General features: G+C 39.0%; 1 non-coding gene across 1 annotated transcript; it reads left to right on the top strand.

The window, feature by feature from the left end:
• Window positions 1–7,884: 7,884 nt before the first annotated feature.
• On the top strand, window positions 7,885–7,991 carry LOC131511195 (U6 spliceosomal RNA). The gene has a single exon (XR_009261399.1). It is a non-coding gene; the product is annotated as a U6 spliceosomal RNA (small nuclear RNA).
• Window positions 7,992–17,435: the final 9,444 nt, after the last annotated feature.

Raw genomic sequence — 17,435 nt, 5'->3', positions numbered from 1 at the left:
GTAAAATAGGATTTTTAAAAAATTACACAAAAGTAAAAAGTATAGTAGAAAAAAATTAAAGAGAAATATTTTTTATAAAAATTGAAGATAAAAATGAAGTTTTTCTCTTTCTGTATTCAAGAAAAAGAAAAGAAACAAAAAAGAGAAGAAAGAAAAAAGAAAGAAAGAAAATTGAATAGATGGACCAGTGAACAAACTGAAATATGACTGAAATTACTTCGTTTTCCCCTAGAAGTCAAACTATGAAGCGCTTTATAGTCCATAAACTAAGCAAGCAGAGAGACTGTGTTCCTGAAGAGGGAGGTTGGCCCAGTTGGGTGGGACTTAGTGTAACGGCTCTGTTCTCCACTAGATGGAGCTGCTTAGCTTACTGGGGTGGATTGTTGTGGTGCATGTAGGTGCGAATGTACAGGTGGGGGAGCGGTGAAAATGGCCTCATCCATCTACTCAGTCTCTATTATCAGAACTCTGCTCTCCCCAGTCAACAATCGCACACCTGGTCTTTGTCTTTGGACTCTGTCCACTCCCTGCTTTCACACAGTTCGTGACCAAGCCCCAGGCAGCACCTCCCTCCTGAGTTTTGTCCCCAATGCGGCTGTTTTCCCAACCCCTTACTTCTAAGGGACTACAGCTTTGACCCGTTCTGCCCCTCTGTGGAAGATCTCACTGAGCAATGGCTGGGTGCCGGCTGCACCCAGGAACATTTGCAGGTCCATGCTGCTGCCAACACCCAGAGAATGCGGCTGGGTGCCAGCCCGCCCCAGAGAAAGTTCACAAGATAGTGTAGCCACAGCATTTCAGGGATTATGGAAAATCACAACACACATCTGGCACCAGGCTTCACCTTCAACGACTTTGTTCCAGCACCAGCAAAGTGGTTGTTCTCCCATGTCCACTGGGGCCTTGTCTTTGGGGGACCCACACAGCCTCTACCAGGCGTCCTTGCAGCAGGGAAACCGCCTCTGTCCTGTGAGGCTTGAAGAAACCCAGACTCCACTCTGCTCCCGGGGATTCGCCCCTCCCAGCAGAGCACCACCAGGTATTGAGCTGCAGAGTTTCAGACTCTCCACTCCCGCTGTTTGTAGTCTTAGTGGAATTTAAACCCTCTCGTTTCTCCTTTCTCCCGTTTTAGTTCAGTCCCTGGGGCTGTTTCCACTTTTCCACTTTCTCTCCAGCTGCTTTTGATGGGGGGTTGGGAGTGCTTTTCCCATATTGTCTCCTCTTTCCCCCACCCCCCCTTCACGCAAAAGCGGCTCCCTGCCCTCCGTAGTTACTCTCTCCCCCAGTTTACCTCTCCACGCCATGTGCCTGCTGAATTCTGTAGTTCAGGTTGTGCAGATTGTGCTAATCCTCAGAAGAATTTTTTTTAGGTGCACAGAATGGTTTAGTGTTGGTCTGGCTGTATTTCATGGATTCGAGACACACAAAAAACTTCCATGCTGTTCTACCATCTTGGCTTCTCCTCCAAAAGTAAAATCTTAAAAAAAAAAAGTTGTGTTATGGTTACTATTAATCAGAAATTATTTTCTCTTCATTTTCATGTAAATAATTATTGAAAAGAGTCCTTTTTATGTTAACATGTAGAAAAATACATAACTTTGTGTATGTTCTTCATAAAAATTTGGTGGCACCAATATTAATGTAAAAAAGTACATATTTAGCAAAGAGAAATAATACCAGAACATAGAAACCAGAAGTTTATGTATACCTTCAGGAATTAAGTAAATAACTGGGGGATTTATAATTTCAAATTCAACTCCCAAATTGTCACCAATTTCTTGTGAGTATTGCAAAATCACAAAGCTTTTAAATTCTTGTGTATCATTACTTGCCAAGTATTGTAATATTTGCAGGCTCACAATATTATAATTTAGTGAAATTATAGGCAACGTTTATAAATTGGAAAAAAAGTAGTAAACCACCATGAGATATTATTTCACTCTTACTAAGACGGCTACTCTAAGAAACCCCAGAAAATAACAAGTGTTGGCAAGAATGCTGGAACTTCTGTACACCATTTGTGGAAATGCAAAATGTTGCATTTGCTATAGAAAACAGTATGGAGGTGACTCAAAATATTAAAAATAGAGTTAACATATGATCCAGCAATCCCACTTTGGGGCAGGTATCTAAAGAATTGAAAGAGGATCTTGAAGAGCTATTTGTCCACCCATGTTCATAGTAGTGTTATTCATAATAGCAAGGAGGTGGTATATGCCTAACAATGGAATATGATTCAGCCCTAACAAGGAAGGAAATCATGTCACAAGCTACAACATGGGTGAAACTTGAAGACATTGTGCTAAGTGAAATTAGCCAGTCATAAAAAGACAGTGTATGATTCCACTTATAGAAAGTATCTAAAGTAGTCAAATTCATAGAACAGTAGAATAGTGGTTGCCAAGGGGTGTGAGCAGAGAGAAATGGGGAGTTTTTGTGTAATGGGTATAGAATTTGTTCTGCAGCATAAAAAAGTTCTGAAGATGCATTGCACCACAATGTGAATATACTTAACCCTACTGCACTGTATTCTTCCAAAAGGTTAAGATAATAAATTGTATGTGTTTTTTATTTCAATTAAGAAAAAGAAATACATAAATCTTTCTGGATAGGCCTAATTTTATGGCTTTATAAGAGGGCAGCTATAGGAATGTAATTTAAGGCTCACCGGAGGATTCTTTTCTCTCTAACCTGCGTTTATGTCTTAGATGCCAACCTTAGAGCATCATTCCTTGTGGTTTTGAACATATTTCCTATTGTGAGTAAATATCTCAAATAATGACCTACAATTAAATATTTACTTTTTAAAGAACATTTGTCCAGATTATAAAGAGTAAGCTTTGATACAATAAGGGAGGAAGACAGCATACAATACAATAAAAAAAGATACAATAAAAAAAGAGCAAGACAGCATAGGGTCCTTGGTGGCAAGAGAGTTAGAGCTGGTGAAGTCTGATTATTTACTAAAAAATTATATTTAACTTCACCTCAGACCTGCAGAAACATTTTCCTTTCCTATTTCCTGTTGCCCTGGGGAAAGTTGCTGTTACCATAGAAAAAGGGATTTTATGTGCATAACCTATGCATTCCTTTCTGGGGGCCAGCAGAAAAACATTGTGAGGGACTCACTTTCACAGCCCATTAGCATGCTCTCTTAAGCAGTATTTTTTTTCCTGTTTTTGAAGTTAAATCCCTATTGATTGTTTCTTCTCATTTCCACATCTTCTTTTAGTTTGACGGAGGAGAATTATGTTATGATCCTTACAAAGGGACCAGAAGTGCTGATCTATTTTAAGGTCCATTCAAACACAGACCACCCACCTCTCCTCTTGGTGCTGTGGAAGTTTCTGGAAGAAACTCCATTCTTAATTTTGTGATTCTTACACATGTACCAAAAAAAAAGGAGTTACAATGGAAACTGGGGGAGTAAGTAAGTTGGTAACTTTAACAGAAGTGCTCACTTGCTATTGCTAAAGCTGGAATAACAAGTGTGCATTTACCAGGGGAATACAGAACTTTCTATCATAAAGTTGGCTACTTTTCTTTGCCAGGTGCTCCATACCTCTTCAAGTGTACTCCCAATACAGGAGCAATATTTTCTGTATTAACGATGTATGGAAATGTTTGTTATTGACATAGCAGTATGGCGGTTAGTAAAAAAAAAAAAAAAAAAATTAAAATAATTAAGACAATTTATATTACTTTCTGTGTCTATATTTCTCCCTTCTCTTCTGTCTGAGGCTTCAAAAGGGCATCCTTGAGGGTTTTGTGGGTCTTGGTTTCCTTTACTTTTAAACATTGAAGTGATTCATTATATAAAATTTGGATAGCAAATTAAAATGTAAACTAAGTTAAAAAAAAAGGCAATGAACTCCTTATCCTGACTCAATTTTAGCTAATAATTTGATGCGTGTTCTTCCAGGATTTTTTCCCTAAGCATTTTTTTTAAACATAGCTGCAATTATTGAAGGCTTTACTTGAAATTATAAAAGGTAATTGGGGAGTCCTTGTTTAAGTGGCTGGGGCACATGTGTAACACTGCTTTGCTCAGTATTTATTTTCCTTTATTTTCTAGCAGTAGGATTTATCCAAGCCACCCGTCATTCAGCCTTTCCTACTAATATGTCTTACTTTTGCTTTAGAATGCTTATTTTACCTAGTTGACATGTACGGTTTATATAATTTGGGAATTTTTAACCTGATTAAAAACAACTTATTTGATTGATGAATACTTGCTATGGGGAAAGATACCACGCAATAGTTTTGGGGCCACAGTATTAGAGTTTGAATTTATCTGCAAAATACTCACTGCTGACAGGTGAGTACCATGGGACTTTAGATGCCCGGAGGACATTAGTGATGGTGGGATTGAGACTTTGTGGCTGTAGTCATGAAGTGATTGTTCCTTCCCTCTCTCATGATAATGCTCTTACCTGCATCTCATGGGGTTGGCTCTGAAGGTGATAGGGCTGAGGAGGTGGGCGAATGGAAATTTCAGGGAATTGGAAAATGCTGTAATCAGAGAAAGGATTTTGAACTCATTTAAGTTTCCATCAAAATATACTCTTTATAAAAAGCCTGGTGATACTAATAGCCTTTCTCTCAGGATACTAATAGATAGCATTTATTGAGTGGTTACCATATGTCAGGTACATGACATTTATTATCTAATGAAATCTTCTCAACGGTCCTATAAATTAAATCTTGTTACTGTTCTCATTTAAGCAATGAAGAAACTGAGTTATGGAGAAAATACCTAACTTGCCCAAAGTCAGTAGCTAGTTAGTAATGAAGTCAGAACGTGAACTTTGGCAATCTAACCAGAGTCCATTTTCTTAACAATGTTTTACTGTGATCCTTCTGATAGATTTAGATAAATAAACCTTCTCAAGAATATGAGTCTTGTTATACTTTTTCCTGAAAAAGTAACACCAATTGCCAAATGCCAAATATAGAGAGCACTTGTCAGTATTTATTTTTAAGTCTCTGAAAAAGATATATTCTTAAAAAAATTTTTTAAGTAAAATCATTACGTTTTGTCTTTTGAAATGGATGTCTTCAATGGAAACTTAAACAATTGTTTGGGGCACCTGGGTGGCTCAGTCATTTGGGTGTCTGATTCTTGATTTCGGTTCAGGTAACGATCCCAGGGTCATAAGATCAAGCCCCATGTCAGGTTCCTTGCTGAGCATGAAGCCTGCTTGTGATTCTCTCTCTCTCTTTCTCTCTCTCCCCCCACCCCAACTCTTCTCCACTTTTCACACGGTCTCTCTCTCTAAAAAAACAAAACACACAAAAAAACAGTTGCCTGAGCACACCATTATTGGTATCTGATTCTATACGTTCTCTGTACTTTTCATTGTCTTTGAGCTTCTTTACCATTTTTATAAGTTGTAGATAACTAATAGCTAGTACAAATGATTGCTGTCCAAAATCATGCATATGAATTTCATCTGGAATAAATGCAACTGATTTCTCTCTACCTCCTGGGTAGAGAATAAAACTGGAATGAGCCAGTTTTGCAACTATTTGTGAATTAATTTTAGCATACTTAATCTTAATATATGTGTGATTCTGTAAATCTCATTTGCATCAATTGTAACATCTATGACTTCCTCATTAGTTAATGAATGAAATAAGATCTTGGGCAGGTGTCCAATTTACTTTTGTATGAGAGTCATGATTATATCCTCTTTTAAAATCTCAAACTTTCTGTGGCACCTGGGTGGCTCAGTCAGTTAAGGATCCAACTACAGCTCAGGTCATGATCTCACAGTTTGTGAGTTCGAGCCCAAATCAGGCTCTGTGCTGATAGCTCAGAGCCTGGAGCCTGCTTCAGATTCTGTGTCTCATTCTCTCTCTGCCCCTCTGCCACTCATGCTCAGTCTCTCAAAAATAAATAAATGTTAAAAAAATTTTAAAAACAAAATCTCAAACTTCCTTTTCTTATTTTATTCCAATCAGTCTCCATATTCTATACATTTTACCTCAAATGTATTTTAAGCCTCTCTTCCTGTTCCTTTTGCCTGATCTAGACCCTCATCTCATCAGTGCACTCTAGCAGCAGTATAAGTGATATATAAAGGTTTGCTGGATAAATGCATGAGCACCCAGGTTTGGGATTAGGATCGTAATATTATTGTGGATGATAAGAACAGCTGGAGTGGAAATAGCAAGAGATACCAACACTTTAGAAAGGCTGTTTTTTCAAAAATGTTTCTGAAGTATGGTTTTGTTGATACTCTTTTTTCTGATAAGGCATTTTAGTGCACTATGCACAATAATATAATTGTTCTTGCACTCAAAATTCAACCAGCTTTCTGGTGGCTTGATGCCTGGTTCTATTTCTTCTTCCATCTCTTCCATTTCTTTGAGCATGGCTAGGTAACACCAAATAGTTGTTCATCATCTAGAGCTTATATCATTGGGATATTCAAATTAACAATAATCCATTCAGTTGTTTCTTATATCTTAGGCTCAATAATAAGCTGGGTTTGACTGGTGGTAGTAGGAGATGGAAAAGGGGGCATCTTCAACATGCAAAATAGCCTTTGTTATTCAGAGTATAAAATAGGTGATGGGAATGAAGGAGTGCACTTATCATGATGAGCACCAGGTGTTTATGGAACTGTTGAAACATCGTATGAGACACATGAAACGAATATTACACTGCATATTAACTAACTGGAATTTATTTTTTTTATAATTTTTTAATGTTTATTTTTGAGAGAGAGAGAGGGACAGGGTGTGAGCAGGAGGAAGGGCAGAGAGAGAGAGACACGCACAGAATCTGAAGTAGGCTCCAGGCTCTGAGTGTCAGTACAGAGCCCAACGTGGGGCCTGAACCCATGAACCATGAGATCACGACCTGAGCCAAAGTCGTACACTTAACCGACTGAGCCACTCAGGCGCCCTGAGAAGTATTCTTTAGAGGAAGAGTAGCTTAAGGAATTTTTTAAAGCTTTTATGCAAATTCCAGTTACTTAGTGGCACCTGGGTGGCTCAGTCCATTAAGCGTCAGACTTTAGCTCAGGTCATGATCTCACAGTTCATAAGTTGAGCCCCAAGTCAAGCTGTACAGATAGCTTGGGCCTGAAGCCTGCTTTGGATTCTGTGTCTCCCTCTTTCTCTACCCCTTCCCTGCTCATGCTCTGTATCTCTCTGTCTCTCTCTCTCTCAAAAGTATTAAACATTAAAAAAAAATTTAAAAAAATGTTTTTTCCATTGATGAGGCAAAATGGTGTTTTCAGGCTATTTCTGAAAATCTTTCCACAAATAAAGTAACTACTTTGGGGTATAGTAATTATGTCACAATTCATGGGTTACAAATTGTGCTTTTGAAGTCTTTCTCTTGAAGAACTGTTTAAGAATATGGCTTCTGGATCTGGTAAAGAATACTTTTTGTATTATAACTACCAAAGAAGCAGAACCGCCTGCTAATTGGACTATCATAAGATTGATATATTACAGTAATGAACAATAACAAAATTGAGGAGAGTAAACTTCTCCATTGCACTATAATACAAAACTCTTTCAAAGAATTGTAACAAAACTTTTCTACAGTTAAGATCATATCATGGACAATGAAAGCATTAACAAATCTCTTGAGGCTGTCAATTTGTTTGGTGCAATGTACAGTCTCAGAAAATTTTATATGGATAATATTTTATCTGTACAAAATTATCCTTTCACTTGACAGTTCTTCCCAGGAATTTTTTTATAATAGTGACAAGCTAATTCAGAAATAGAAATTATATCAGGGCAACCTAAAATATTTCTGGCATCTCTGTTTTTATAAGGTAAATATATAAATCATTGTGATTTTCCAGGGGCTCCTTGAGAAATCTCAAAGATAATTTTAATTTTAATTTAAAAAGACATCTAGTGGTTGTTTTGGGAGCACATACACTAAAATGGGAATGATATAGAGAAGATTAGCATGGCTTCTGTGCAAGGAGGACGTGTGAATTTTTAAAGCATTCAATATTTATTCAGCAAATGGTGCTGGGAAAAGTAAACATTCACATGCAAAGAATGAAGATGAACTCTAACATTATACTATCTACAAGAGGTTGGCTTAAAGTGAACCCAAACTCTTAAAAGAAAATATATGAGAAAAGCTTCATGACATTGGATTTGGCAATGGCTTCTTGGATATGACCTCAAAAGCACAGACAACAAAAGAAAAAATAAATAAATTGGACTATATCAAAATTAAAAACTTTTGTGCTTCAAAACACACTATCAACAGAAACCCATGAAATGGGAGAAAATATTTGCAAATCATATATCTCATTAGGGTTTAATACACAGAAATATATAAAGATTCCTACTATTCAACAAAAAAAATAAACAACCAGATTTTAAAATGGGCCAAGAGAGGCGCCTGGGTGGCTCAGTTGGTTAGGCATCCAACTCTTGATCTCAGCTCATGTTTTAATCTCAGAGTTGTTGAGTTCAAGCCCCACATTAGATTCCACACTAGGTGTGAAGCCTATTTAAAAAAATTTTTAAATAAATAAATAAATAAATAAATAATTACAACGAAATTGAATTAACAATTCTCTAAAGAAAATATACAGATGGCCAATAAGCACAAGAAAAAAATGTTCAAATCACTAATCAATAGAGAAAAATGAAAATTAAACCCACAATGAAATATCATCTCACAACCATTGGGACAGCTGTTTTCAAAAAACACAAAGTAACAAGTGTTGTCAAGGATGTGGAGAAAATGGAACACTTGACATTTCTGGTATAAATATAAAATGGTGCAGCCACTATGAAGACTGGTATGGTGGCTCCTAAAAAAAAAATTAAACATAGAATTACCGTATGATTCAGCAATTCCACTTCTCAGTATATACCCCAAAGATTTCAAAGCAACTTCTCGAAAAAGTATTTGTACACCCATGTTCATAGCAGCATTATCCACAATAGCTGAATAATGAAAGCAATCCATGAGTCCATTGCAGGATGAAGGGGATAAAAACAAAACATGGAATTTACATGTAGTGGAACGTTATCCAACGTTAAAAAGCAAGAAAATTCTGGGGCACCTGGGTGGCTCAGTCAGCTGAGTATCTGAGTTCAGCTCAGGTCATGATCTCATGGTTCATGAGTTCAATCCCCATGTCAGGCTCTCTGCCGTCAGCTCAGAGCCCACTTTGGATCCTCTGTCTCCCTCTCTCTGCCCCTCCTCTGCTTGCACTCTCTCAAAAATAAATAAAACATTTTTTAAAAAGCAAGAAAATTCTGATACGTGCTACACATGGATGAAGCTTAAAGACATTTTAAGTGAAATAAACCAGTCACAGTATGACAACTACTCAATGATTCCACTCACATGAGCTATTTAGAGTGGTGAAATTCATGGAGACAGAGAGCAGAATTGTGGTTGCCAGGAGCTGCAGGGGAGGGAGGAACAGGGAGATATCGTTTAATGGGTATGAGGTTTCAAGTGGGGAAGATGAAACAGTTCTGGATGGTGGTGATAGTTGCACAACGTGAAAGTACTTATTGTGCTTCATGCTACAGAACCGTCCACTTAAAAATGGTTATGATGGTGCCTTTTATGTTATACATATTTTACCACAATTTAAAAAATGAAAAAGACATCCTAAACATTTGTTCTCCTGAATTTAGGATCTGATCTTGAGGAAACAAAATAAAGAATTGTAAGAAAAAATTTGGTCATGGGCTCCTGGGTGGCCCAGTTGTTAAGCATCTGACTTGGGCTCAGGTCATGATCTCACGGTCTGTGAATTTGAGTCCCACATGGGGTGAGCACGAGCCTTGCTTCAGGTGAACATGAGCCCCAGGTAAGCCCCGCTTCTCTCTCTCTCTCTCTCTCTCTGCCCCTTGCTCAATTTCACCCCCCCCCCTCTCAAAAAAAAAAAAAAGAACAAAAAGATTTGGTCATTTGTTTGAGACAGGAGCACAGTTACCTATGGACAATGACAAGTTATAGCTTAACTATACATAAATAAAAGTTCCAACAATATACAATAAAAACAGAAGAAGGTAACAAACTTGTAAGGAACTGAATTTTAGCTGTTCTGAAAAGATGTACTTTTTTTGAAGTCATCAAGCATATAATAAAGTCAGCACAAATGACAGGAAATTATTCTGATGATACATGGAATTTCTGCTACATTTTCGGATTACACTGAAGATAAAGAAAAATCTTTTAAGGTTCCGGAAGATGGCGGCGTAGGAGGACGCTGGGCTCACCGCGCGTCCTGCTGATCACTTAGATTCCACCTACACCTGCCTAAAGAACCCAGAAAACCGCCAGAGGATTAGCAGAACGGAGTCTCCGGAGCCAAGCGCAGACGAGAGGCCCACGGAAGAGGGTAGGAAGGGCGGCGAGGCGGTGCGCGCTCCACGGACTGGCGGGAGGGAGCCGGGGCGGAGGGGCGGCTCGCCGGCCAAGCAGAGCCCCCGAGTCGGGCTGGCAAAAGCGGAGGGGCCGGACGGACTGTGTTCCGACAGCAAGCGCGACTTAGCGTCTGGGAGGTCAGAAGTTAACAGCTCTGCTCAGAAAGCGGGAAGGCTGGAGGACAAAGGGAGGGAGAGCTGCTGAGCCCCCGGACGGCAGAGCTCAGCTTGGCGGGGAACAAAGGCGCTCGCCAGCGCCATCTCCCCCGCCCATCCCCCAGCCAAAATCCCAAAGAGAACCAGTTCCTGCCAGGGAACTTGCTCGCTCCGCGCAAACACCCAACTCTGTGCTTCTGCGGAGCCAAACCTCCGGCAGCGGATCTGACTCCCTCCCGCTGCCACAGGGCCCCTCCTGAAGTGGATCACCTAAGGAGAAGCGAGCTAAGCCTGCCCCTCCCGCCCCCGTGCACCTTGCCTACCCACCCCAGCTAATACGCCAGCTCCCCAGCACCACAAGCCTGGCAGTGTGCAAGTAGACCAGACGGGCCACACCACCCCACAGTGAATCCCACCCCTAGGAGAGGGGAAGAGAAGGCACACACCAGTCTGACTGTGGCCCCAGCGGTGGGCTGGGAGCAGACATCAGGTCGGACTGCGGCCCCGCCCACCAACTCCAGTTATACACCACAGCACGGGGGAAGTGCCCTGCGGGTCCTCACCACTCCAGGGACTGTCCAAAATGACCAAACGGAAGAATTCCCCTCAGAAGAATCTCCAGGAAATAACAACAGCTAATGAACTGATCAAAAAGGATTTAAATAATATAACAGAAAGTGAATTTAGAATAATAGTCATAAAATTAATCGCTGGGCTTGAAAACAGTATACAGGACAGCAGAGAATCTCTTGCTACAGAGATCAAGGGACTAAGGAACAGTCACGAAGAGCTGAAAAACGCTTTAAACGAAATGCAAAACAAAATGGAAACCACCACGGCTCGGATTGAAGAGGCAGAGGAGAGAATAGGTGAACTAGAAGATAAAGTTATGGAGAAAGAGGAAGCTGACAGAAAGAGAGATAAAAAAATCCAGGAGTATGAGGGGAAAATTAGAGAACTAAGTGATACACTAAAAAGAAATAATATACGCATAATTGGTATCCCAGAGGAGGAAGAGAGAGGGAAAGGTGCTGAAGGGGTACTTGAAGAAATTATAGCTGAGAACTTCCCTGAACTGGGGAAGGAAAAAGGCATTGAAATCCAAGAGGCACAGAGAACTCCCTTCAGACGTAACTTGAATCGATCTTCTGCACGACATATCATAGTGAAACTGGCAAAATACAAGGATAAAGAGAAAATTCTGAAAGCAGCAAGGGATAAACGTGCCCTCACATATAAAGGGAGACCTATAAGACTCGTGACTGATCTCTCCTTTGAAACTTGGCAGGCCAGAAAGGCTTGGCACGATATCTTCAGTGTGCTAAACAGAAAAAATATGCAGCCGAGAATCCTTTATCCAGCAAGTCTGTCATTTAGAATAGAAGGAGAGATAAAGGTCTTCCCAAACAAACAAAAACTGAAGGAATTTGTCACCACGAAACCAGCCCTACAAGAGATCCTAAGGGGGATCCTGTGAGACAAAGTACCAGAGACATCACTACAAGCATAAAACATACAGACATCACAATGACTCTAAACCCGTATCTTTCTATAATAACACTGAATGTAAATGGATTAAATGCGCCAACCAAAAGACATAGGGTATCAGAATGGATAAAAAAACAAGACCCATCTATTTGCTGTCTACAAGAGACTCATTTTAGATCTGAGGACACCTTTAGATTGAGAGTGAGGGGATGGAGAACTATTTATCATGCTACTGGAAGCCAAAAGAAAGCTGGAGTAGCCATACTTATATCAGACAAACTAGACTTTAAATTAAAGGCTGTAACAAGAGATGAAGAAGGGCATTATATAATAATTACAGGGTCTATCCATCAGGAAGAGCTAACAATTATAAATGTCTATGCGCCAAATACCGGAGCCCCCAGATATATAAAACAGTTACTCATAAACATAAGCAACCTTATTGATAAGAATGTGGTCATTGCAGGGGACTTTAACACCCCACTTACAGAAATGGATAGATCATCTAGACACACAGTCAATAAAGAAACAAGGGCCCTGAATGATACATTGGATCAGATGGACTTGACAGATATATTTAGAACTCTGCATCCCAAAGCAACAGAATATACTTTCTTCTCGAGTGCACATGGAACATTCTCCAAGATAGATCATATACTGGGTCACAAAACAGCCCTTCATAAGTTTACAGGAATTGAAATTATACCATGCATACTTTCAGACCACAATGCTATGAAGCTTGAAATCAACCACAGGAAAAAGTCTGGAAAACCTCCAAAAGCATGGAGGTTAAAGAACACCCTACTAACGAATGAGTGGGTCAACCAGGCAATTAGAGAAGAAATTAAAAAATATATGGAAACAAACGAAAATGAAAATACAACAATCCAAACGCTTTGGGACGCAGCGAAGGCAGTCCTGAGAGGGAAATACATTGCAATCCAGGCCTATCTCAAGAAACAAGAAAAATCCCAAATACAAAATCTAACAGCACACCTAAAGGAAATAGAAGCAGAACAGCAAAGGCAGCCTAAACCCAGCAGAAGAAGAGAAATCATAAAGATCAGAGCAGAAATAAACAATATAGAATCTAAAAAAACTGTAGAGCAGATCAACGAAACCAAGAGTTGGTTTTTTGAAAAAATAAACAAAATTGACAAACCTCTAGCCAGGCTTCTCAAAAAGAAAAGGGAGATGACCCAAATAGATAAAATCATGAATGAAAATGGAATGATTACAACCAATCCCTCAGAGATACAAACAATTATCAGGGAATACTATGAAAAATTATATGCCAACAAATTGGACAACCTTGAAGAAATGGACAAATTCCTAAACACCCACACTCTTCCAAAACTCAATCAGGAGGAAATAGAAAGCTTGAACAGACCCATAACCAGCGAAGAAATTGAATCGGTTATCAAAAATCTCCCAACAAATAAGAGTCCAGGACCAGATGGCTTCCCAGGGGAGTTCTACCAGACGTTTAAAGCAGAGATAATACCTATCCTTCTCAAGCTATTCCAAGAAATAGAAAGGGAAGGAAAACTTCCAGACTCATTCTATGAAGCCAGTATTACTTTGATTCCTAAACCAGACAGAGACCCAGTAAAAAAAGAGAACTACAGGCCAATATCCCTGATGAATATGGATGCAAAAATTCTCAATAAGATACTAGCAAATCGAATTCAACAGCATATAAAAAGAATTATTCACCATGATCAAGTGGGATTCATTCCTGGGATGCAGGGCTGGTTCAACATTCGCAAATCGATCAACGTGATACATCACATTAACAAAAAAAAAGAGAAGAACCATATGATCCTGTCAATCGATGCAGAAAAGGCCTTTGACAAAATCCAGCACCGTTTCTTAATAAAAACCCTGGAGAAAGTCGGGATAGAAGGAACATACTTAAAGATCATAAAAGCCATTTATGAAAAGCCCACAGCTAACATCATCCTCAATGGGGAAAAACTGAGAGCTTTTTCCCTGAGATCAGGAACACGACAGGGATGCCCACTCTCACCGCTGCTGTTTAATATAGTGCTGGAAGTTCTAGCATCAGCAATCAGACAACAAAAGGAAATCAAAGGCATCCAAATTGGCAAAGATGAAGTCAAGCTTTCGCTTTTTGCAGATGACATGATATTATACATGGAAAATCCGATAGACTCCACCAAAAGTCTGCTAGAACTGATACATGAATTCAGCAAAGTTGCCGGATACAAAATCAATGTACAGAAATCAGTTGCATTCTTATACACTAACAATGAAGCAACAGAAAGACAAATAAAGAAACTGATCCCATTCACAATTGCACCAAGAAGCATAAAATACCTAGGAATAAATCTAACCAAAGATGTAAAAGATCTGTATGCTGAAAACTATAGAAAGCTTATGCAGGTAATTGAAGAAGATATAAAGAAATGGAAAGACATTCCCTGCTCATGGATTGGAAGAATAAATATTGTCAAAATGTCAATACTACCCAAAGCTATCTACACATTCAATGCAATCCCAATCAAAATTGCACCAGCATTCTTCTCGAAACTAGAACAAGCAATCCTAAAATTCATATGGAACCACAAAAGGCCCCGAATAGCCAAAGTAATTTTGAAGAAGAAGACCAAAGCAGGAGGCATCACAATCCCAGACTTTAGCCTCTACTACAAAGCTGTCATCATCAAGACAGCATGGTATTGGCATAAAAACAGACACATAGACCAATGGAATCGAATAGAAACCCCAGAACTAGACCCACAAACGTATGGCCAACTCATTTTTGACAAAGCAGGAAAGAACATCCAATGGAAAAAAGACAGTCTCTTTAACAAATGGTGCTGGGAGAACTGGACAGCAACATGCAGAAGGTTGAAACTAGACCACTTTCTCACACCATTCACAAAAATAAACTCAAAATGGATAAAGGACCTGAATGTGAGACAGGAAACCATCAAAACCTTAGAGGAGAAAGCAGGAAAAGACCTCTCTGACCTCAGCCGTAGCAATCTCTTACTCGACACATCCCCAAAGGCAAGGGAATTAAAAGCAAAAGTGAATTACTGGGACCTTATGAAGATAAAAAGCTTCTGCACAGCAAAGGAAACAACCAACAAAACTAAAAGGCAACCAACGGAATGGGAAAAGATATTTGCAAATGACACATCGGACAAAGGGCTAGTATCCAAAATCTATAAAGAGCTCATCAAACTCCACACCCGAAAAACAAATAACCCAGTGAAGAAATGGGCGGAAAACATGAATAGACACTTCTCTAAAGAAGACATCCGGATGGCCAACAGGCACATGAAAAGATGTTCAACGTCGCTCCTCATCAGGGAAATACAAATCAAAACCACACTCAGATACCACCTCACGCCAGTCAGAGTGGCCAAAATGAAGAAATCAGGAGACTATAGATGCTGGAGAGGATGTGGAGAGACGGGAACCCTCTTGCACTGTTGGTGGGAATGCAAATTGGTGCAGCCGCTCTGGAAAGCAGTGTGGAGGTTCCTCAGAAAATTAAAAATAGACCTACCCTATGACCCAGCAATAGCACTGCTAGGAATTTATCCAAGGGATACAGGAGTACTGATGCATAGGGGCACTTGTACCCCAATGTTTATAGCAGCACTCTCAACAATCGCCAAATTATGGAAAGAGCCTAAATGTCCATCAACTGATGAATGGATAAAGAAATTGTGGTTTATATACACAATGGAATACTACGTGGCAATGAGAAAGAATGAAATATGGCCTTTTGTAGCAACGTGGATGGAACTGGAGAGTGTGATGCTAAGTGAAATAAGCCATACAGAGAAAGACAGATACCATATGGTTTCACTCTTATGTGGATCCTGAGAAACGTAACAGAAACCCATGGGGGAGGGGAAGGGAAAAAAAAAAAAAAAAAAGAGGTTAGAGTGGGAGAGAGCCAAAGCATAAGAGACTGTTAAAAACTGAGAACAAACTGAGGGTTGATGGGAGGTGGGAGGGAGGGCAGGGTGGGTGATGGGTATTGAGGAGGGCACCTTTTGGGATGAGCACTGGGTGTTGTATGGAAACCAATTTGACAGTAAATTTCATATATTAAAAAATAAATAAATAAATAAAAAAAAAAAAAAAAAAAAAAAAAAAAAAAAGAAAAATCTTTTATTATGCTTGTTAAAAACAGACTAAATATTTCAAGATCAATTTATATTTTCATAGGGAGAAAATAAAATTCTAATATTACATTAATTTAGTCTTGGGCAGTAAAGAATATTAACATATCTTATTAAAAAACACATCAAAATTAAGCAAATTTTGCCAAAATCTTAATATATTTTGTCTGTTTTCCTTCAGACTCAGATATAAAGTATGGCAAATAAAATTCATTTTCCTCATACCTCCTATAACTTGCTATACACACTCAAGTTTTATCCTTTACAATGTTCTTTAATATTCTGGAACAAACTCAACGTTACAATAAATCTATTCTGTTTTTCCTCAAAAAACATGCTAGGCTACCTGTCCTGATTGTCAAGGGTTGTATTTCTTTCCTTTTTTTTTTTTTTTTTTCATTTTGTATGATTTCATTTTTTCTTAGTTTTTTGAGGTTTGTTGTATGACCCATAGTATGGTCTATTAGGAGAATGATCCATGTTCATTTGAATGATTATTATATATCTTTCTTTATCCTGGGTAATATTTCCTTGGTTTGAGGTTTCCATTATATGGTATTCATATACCACACTAAGTTTGTGGGGGGTTTTATTGTCTACATAGTATATCTTTCAAGTCATTTTAACCTACCTATTGCAGGGAGGTAAGAAACTGCAAAAGAGCATGAGGAAATCTGGGGGTTGATGTAGTAATTCAACATGTTGCTTGGCAGTGATATCATGAGAGTTGCAGATCTATTAAAACTCATCAAATTGTGGGGCGCCTGGGTGGCTCAGTCAGTTAAGCGTCCGACTTCGGCTCAGGTCACGATCTCGCGGTCCGTGAGTTCGAGCCCCGCGTCGGGCTCTGTGCTGACTGCTCGGAGCCTGGAGGCTATTTCAGATTCTGTGTCTCCCTCTCTCTCTGACCCTCCCCCGTTCATGCTCTGTCTCTCTCTGTCTCGAAAATAAATAAACGTTAAAAAAAAAATTAAATTAAAAAAAAAAACTCATCAAATTGTATACTTGAATTGAATGCAGTGTTTGGTACAAAAATTATACCTCAACAAAGTTGATTAAAGGCAGAATATACTGACAAAAAATATCTAGGAACTCTCCAAGTATTTGGAAATTACACGTCTAAATAAACCATGGATCAAAGAAGAAATCACAATAAGAATCTAAAATATTTGGAGCTGAATAATAATGAAAAGACCTCATATTAAAATATTCAAGATGCAACTAGAGCAATGTTTAGAGGGGAAT

This window comes from Neofelis nebulosa, chromosome 4 (assembly GCF_028018385.1).
Source record: "Neofelis nebulosa isolate mNeoNeb1 chromosome 4, mNeoNeb1.pri, whole genome shotgun sequence".
NCBI lineage: Eukaryota > Metazoa > Chordata > Mammalia > Carnivora > Felidae > Neofelis > Neofelis nebulosa.
The sequence above is the reverse complement of the archived record's forward strand: the minus strand, read 5'-3'. Positions and strand labels throughout refer to the sequence as shown.